Source organism: Ixodes scapularis, unplaced genomic scaffold, assembly GCF_016920785.2.
Source record: "Ixodes scapularis isolate PalLabHiFi unplaced genomic scaffold, ASM1692078v2 PGA_scaffold1__304_contigs__length_218370807, whole genome shotgun sequence".
NCBI classification, from domain to species: domain Eukaryota; kingdom Metazoa; phylum Arthropoda; class Arachnida; order Ixodida; family Ixodidae; genus Ixodes; species Ixodes scapularis.
Genome location: NW_024609846.1, coordinates 73,026,513 through 73,033,140, shown reverse-complemented (window position 1 = coordinate 73,033,140; position 6,628 = coordinate 73,026,513).

The window sequence follows — 6,628 nt, the reverse complement described above, 5'->3', positions numbered from 1 at the left end:
GTTGTTGTTTCATGTACTATGAAACACAGTGGCATAACTTTGAGAAAAAAAGATAGTAATATATTTGGTTTTTTAACCATGCAGGAATCAGCTAGGTTTCTCATTTTATGGAAACATCCAACTGTCTGAGAAAGCTCGACAGTCAACTTATTTGCATGTGTATTCCAGCTAAGGTCCTGGTTAAACGAAGCGCCTAAATGTTTTTGTTCAGGCACTTGCCCTATGATTGTGTTTTAGAAATATGAAGTTGTTGGTGTATTATCCTGTTTGCTTATTGGAGCAAAAATTATATATTTGGCTCTGTTAGAATTTGGTTGCATTTTATTTATAGGGAACCACACCGCTAGGTGACCGAGACAGCTATTTTTAATTAACTCTAGGGATGCTTTGGAGGCAGAGGCGAAAATGGCGTTGATATCATCTAAGTATATAATCAGTGTTGGTTGTCTGGGAATAGCAGCAATGTCATTTATATAAAAGGGAAGCAACAAGGGGCCTAGGATAAAACCTTGGGGGACAGCATATTTTACTTCCAACGTGGTTGAGACCGTGTTGTTAACTTTGAAAAATTTAAGGTGATCCCTTAGGTAATATTTTACTAATGCCAAAGTTTAGCAACATTTGGTGCTCAATTGTGTCGAATGCTTTTTTGAAGTCTAAAAAAACTCCCAATGTGTACTACTTATTTTCCATGTTGTATTTTTTTGTCTTTCGTCTCAACATGTGCCTCCTCTGATAATTTGCCATTTTGGAAGTCATACTGAGATTATTTATGACATTATGCTTTATAAGAAACTGATATATTCTGCTTTGTATAACTCCCTCAAATATTTTAAAAACTAATGGCAAGACTGATATAGGTTTATAATTTTGTAGATATGGTTTCCCTCCTTTAAAGACCGGGGTAAGATGATAGTTATGTCTTCAGAAACATATTTGATGGGAACGAGTTTAGTCCACCTAAGCCAGGGGCTACATTATTTTTTATCTTATTTATAAGACCTGAGTCTTGTGGGGTGGTTGGCTATAAGATTGTCGAATTAGCTAAGAAATGCGTGGTCATTATGCCGCAGTGTGAGGGCCGATTTTCGGATTCTAAGGGTGAACAAACATTTACAAAGTACTCATTCATCGAGTTATATATTTCTATACCGCTCACGGGATTCCCCTCAATGATCATGTTTTTTATATCCCGGAAATGACCATGCTTATTTGTTATGGTGTTCACGGCTTCTCATATCTGTTTTTGGTCACTCTGAACTCGATAAAACACGCGTTTGTTGCAGTCTTCTTTGGCTTTCTTTTTAAATCGGAGGTCAGTTTTGTTTTTATATTTCTTGAATGTAGCAAGAAGATCTTGGTCTCTACACGTGAGAAAGTCGTGGTACATTTTTTTTCTTTTACACGTGTGCATAAAGCAGGAGTCATCCAAGGATTGCGAATTTTGTTTTTTCGTTTATTATTTTTTATTTATCGAGAAAGTTCTGTCGTAGCACTGCTGAAATTTTTTTTAGAAAACTGGCCTACGCCAGATTCGGGCTGTGTTCTAAATATTCACTGTTCTAGTCCGTGACAGAAATTATGTCGCGAAACCTTCTCATCGAGTCTTCATCTATTTTCCTGTAGCTGAAGGCTACATTGTAAGTTGCACCTATCCTTTTATGAAGAGACGAGGGACAAAAAATAGGTGAGTGGTCACTGAGATCATGTTTGAAAACGCCTGAGGAGACCTCATTAGTATCTAGATTTGTTATACAAACATCGATAGAGCCACAACGTTCCGAAGTCACTCTGGCATGCACTGTCACCGTATTTATACACCCACAAGCGGCCAAGACATTTTTTTAAAAAATTTCACTGGAGTCATTTTAATTTACAAATACATATTTATTTACATCGCCCATAGCAAAAAAAAAAGGGGTTTATCAGTCGAGCTGAGGAACTAACGAGAGAAAAACAGTCTTGCTTCCCGTGGGGGGCCCATACACAACACTATTAAGGACGCTTCCGGCATGAACGACAAGATACTCTACGTTTGTAGTGATCAAAAAAACTCATCAAGTACATTTCAAGAGATATCATCACTAAGGCAGATGGCAACACCGCCTCTTCTTTTATTTTTTTATTTTCAAGCTCGCACGGTTATAACCAGTAAAACCAGGGGATTCTACATCTCTAGGGACCCATGTCTCCGTACAAAGAAGGACATCAAAACTTAGCGGTAACTAATTGAAAAACAAAGTAAGGCCATCTTGTTTGTTAATTCTACTTCTTGTAAAAATTGAATGAAAGAGAAGGCATAGTTTGTATTTTGAAATGTCTGGTTAAATGATGACTCGTCATAGTACGTACAATCTTCCGTAAAAGTGGAAGTCATGAGATAAGACCAACGCTTATAGAAACTTATTTGAGAAAGTCCGATTACGTGACCATTTTTTGAATATCACATTGATCCGCGATTCTAATGACGGCCGACGTGTCGTCTTTCTTTGCATACTCTTTTCCCCAGCTGTCCAGACGAATTTTTTATCTAGTCTCGCGCTTGCGGGTAATTATCGCTCCAAGTGACTGCTTTTTCTTCCTCGTCAGGTGCTCGTTTACATACATAGTATTGTCGGATCCCTCTACACAAAAATCTGTGGTCGTTAGTCGGTTTTTTTTTTTTTGCATTTTTCGCGCAACGCATTACGCTTGGACCGCTAAACAAAGTGTACTATGATTTTTTTTTTATTTATTTGAGTGAAAATTTGGTGGCAAATGTCAATATCAGTCTTTTTTTTCCTATTTTTTTAGATGACGGTCGAGTGGCCCGTTACCGGTGCTCCTTTGATCTCCAAGTTGTTAGACCTATCTATACTGATCTAGCTCTTCAACCTTGCCAATGAGCTATTGGTTTTCAGTTTGTAACTCCTTGTTTTGCAGTGTTAGGTTGTGTATCTCGCTGCGTAGTTCCCTAAATTCGTCCGGTATTTTCTTCAAATCATCAAAAGTGCCAGTACAGTAGTTCACACTTTGTTTGAGTTCTCTAGTCTCAGCTCGAATTTATCTACGATGCTCATCTGTAGCTTTAGTAAACTCTTTTACGTCTTTACTTATTTCGGATGGCAAAGTGGCTGAGATACAGTAGGCACTATAATGCCAACAAAACAACGTTCTGTGTTCGCCAGCAGTAGGCAAAATCTTTCAGGCGAATACTGGCACCGACGTCTGTCGTATTCTTCCTTGCTCACAGGACAATAATATTTAGAAAAGCTGTCGGCGTGCACCGATGTCGAACTGGTTAAGTCCCACCTTCGAGGTTCGCCTTTGTAGGTTGATGTGGCTGCAAACGGCGCTGATGTCAAACTGAAAATATTGAATCTTACTTGTCTTTGGTTTACCACGTACAGTACCAGACAGGAGCCGAAAATGCTATGTGACAACAAAACAAACATAACTGAATCCCAATTCTGGCATTTGCCTGGGAAGTAGGCTAAAAAAAATCAGATGACATTCGAAGAACTGTACGGTCCCTCTGATACTTGTTTGCCCAAAGATGCCAGGTGACAACGGGAGAGCCAATGAATAAGCCTAGTTCTGACATTCGATCGTAAACAGGGTCCCAAATTGGAGCAATTTAGCCTGTGGGTCGTCATTTAATCGACGCCCGATCGTGTCGTGCTTCGCTCGCTCCCCAAGACGTCACCCAACACAGTGTGTGGTCAAAATAGTGTAGTGTGACTCACACCGTTGAAGAGTCTCTCGTCGCCGTCGTCCCGTGAGCTGTCCCTCGTCCGTGACCTGTCCCTCGTCAAGTCGGCAGCCAGACAGAGCCTTCCTTTGTCTCTGTTTCCCTTTTAAGACCTTCCCAAGCCCTTGTCCCGCCGACCGTCCAATCGGGAACCTTGCTGCGAGACGACCCTCCGACGTCAGCGCTGGGTGAGGGGGCGCTCGCCCCGTTTCTCCCGGAGGGCTCAGACATTCAGCGACAGGACGGCGACGGGAAACCGGAAGGTCACGGGGAATGGAGGAGCGCCCGACAGTACGGCGGCGGGAAGCGGCGAGGTCACAGAGGAACGGGGAGCCAGGGAGAGGGTTCCCACAAGCCTAAGTAGCGTATGCGACTTTAAAGTTTAAACCCATAACCAATCAATTCTGAGGTCCAAAGAAGGCAGGGGTCTACCGATTCACAAGGCAGAGTAGCCTAACTCTGGCCATTGTTTGTCAAACTGTGGCCCAACACATATCATGTTTAGATATATCTCGGATTTTTGGGGTTTCCGTGCTCCAGGTTCGTTACGACGTCTCGTTGCTACGTCATGGCCATTTTCCTGTGACGCGTCGGGGTCCGAAGCGTCCATTGGCTACCTGCAGTTTACGGCATTTTTACTCATCACTTATTCGAAGAGGGTGTTAAATTATACCAAGGTCCTCTCTCATGGTCAAGAGAAAGCACAAAAGCCGATTGTCATTGATGATGTTTTAATGGCGACTGATCCTAATTCTTCTCTTCCTCACGTCTCTTACAAGTTGTATATTTGTCGCTCCCTTAAATTTCCATTTTCATCCAATGGAGATTTTAAAGGCTGGCACCCACGGGTTTGTCGTGCTGAAGTCCAAGAAATGGCATTACTTGGCCGATCTGAATATATTTTCCTGGGGTGGCGTTTTCCTATTGAATCTGTTTGTTTCTAGTTTTCGGACTACACCACTCTGTTGCTACTTTGTTGATAGATTCGTTTTTTTTTATTCTTATTTAGCTCTCTTTTTGTGTTTAGTGTTAAAGTCTAGCCTGTTAAGTCAGTAGAGAATTTCCGGTGCGGGACCTTCGGGTGTATTTGTAAAACATCTTAAACATTGTTTTCCTTCAAAAATGTGCATGTTTTTCTTTATACAAAGGCATAACACGTTGTTTTTCGTGTACAGAGAAGGGGAGACTATTTTCATTTTTAGACGTTGAATTTTGCATGGAAACTAGATAATGAATTCAAATGTTTTCACAATTGGTCCGGAGAAAAATATATTTCCAGGCTTGGCTTGTGAATGGTACCGATGTTTCGCGGTCACTCAGCACTTTCTATTGTCCGAGTCAACGTGGTCACGTTGCTGAAGCAACACCGCGATTTGCACGTCGGTGCAAGCTCCGAGCCGCTTCCGAGCATCACTGATCCAGTACCAGAACAAGAGCATATATATACTCTCTACTAAAGAAATGAAATTGTTTCGCCAGCCAGCGAACCCCAAAAAACCAAAACATGTTTGGTATTGCTTTCGATAGATGGCAGCACCTATAAGACGAACCTAAAATTGCCGCATGTTTCACGGGGCGCACCCCCCGTTCAAAAGAAGTATCGCGCGTATTCAGTTTCAGACGCACTCCCTCATCTCAAGGTCAAAATAGAGACACGTCTGGAGACGCGCTCCCCAGTAAGAAGCTAGGTTTGGGAAGGCTTCCTTCTGATCTGTCGTTTCTATTTAAACGGTTGCATAGGAGAGATTTCATTTCAAATTTATTCATTAATTTTTCTATTCATAATACCTTGAAGGTTCATTCCTGGACATTACACAAAGTTGGGGGGGGGGGGGATTTGGTCAAACTGCAGTATAGTCAACACTTAAAAGAGAGAAAAAAAAGAAGACTACCAACAGGATAGCAATATCACAACTGAAAAACCACGTTAACAAAATTATGTATTATACAAATATTAAGGTCCAAGCATATATAACACTTCATTATGTGGGCAAGACCATCACTGTAAACGAAAACTAAATAATACTTAAAAAAATCTAAAAGAGCTACTCAAAATGCTGCTGGGTCGGAAATTGCGGTTGTGTGATCAGGAAGAGAATCCCAGCGCATGATTGCGCGTGGTAGTGAGGAGTTATTGAAGGCAGATGTATGACCAAAAATGCGTTTATAACTTCGGCTGTTAGTTAGACGACGAGATGTTCGGTTAGGAGGCTCAATCAATAACGTTAAGGTTAGGATAGCCTGATTTATAAATGATGCATAAAAGGGCAGCGGTGCGACGTATTTCAAGTGGTTGTAAGAGGATAGAGTTTTTAAGAAAGAAGACACTTGCTTGGCGAGAGTAGTTTGATGTTATAAAACCAACTGCACGATTTTGGATGGTTTCGATCTGATTGATTAGGCATTTCCGGTGAGGGTTCCATACAGCGGAAGCAAATTCAAGAATAGGGCCAACGTATGTCTCGTATGCTAGCTTGCGTCGATTGGGGGAAGGGGGGGGGGGGGTTGCAGAGAAAAGGTTGCGTCGCAAGTATCCCAGTGTTTTGCAAGCAGAACTTGTAATGGCGTCGATGTGGTTAGACCAGGATAGGTTGTCAAAGAGATGAACACCAAAATATTTGCAAGAGGATGAGACTGAGAGGGGTGAGTTTTATAAAAGATACCCAGGTAGCACACAATATTTGAGCGATATTCGCCTCGTGTCGGAAAAGTCGTCCGAGTATTGCTGATTTTTCCGTTGTATCGGGGAAATGCTGCCGGTACCATTTTGGTTCTGCCGATATCGACAGAATATCTGTTATATTGCGGCGACGCAACCATGGTATGACTGGTACACGAACCGTGTTTTTCCCTGATTATCGTTTTTGAATCGGCAATAACTGCGCAGTATTAGGCATT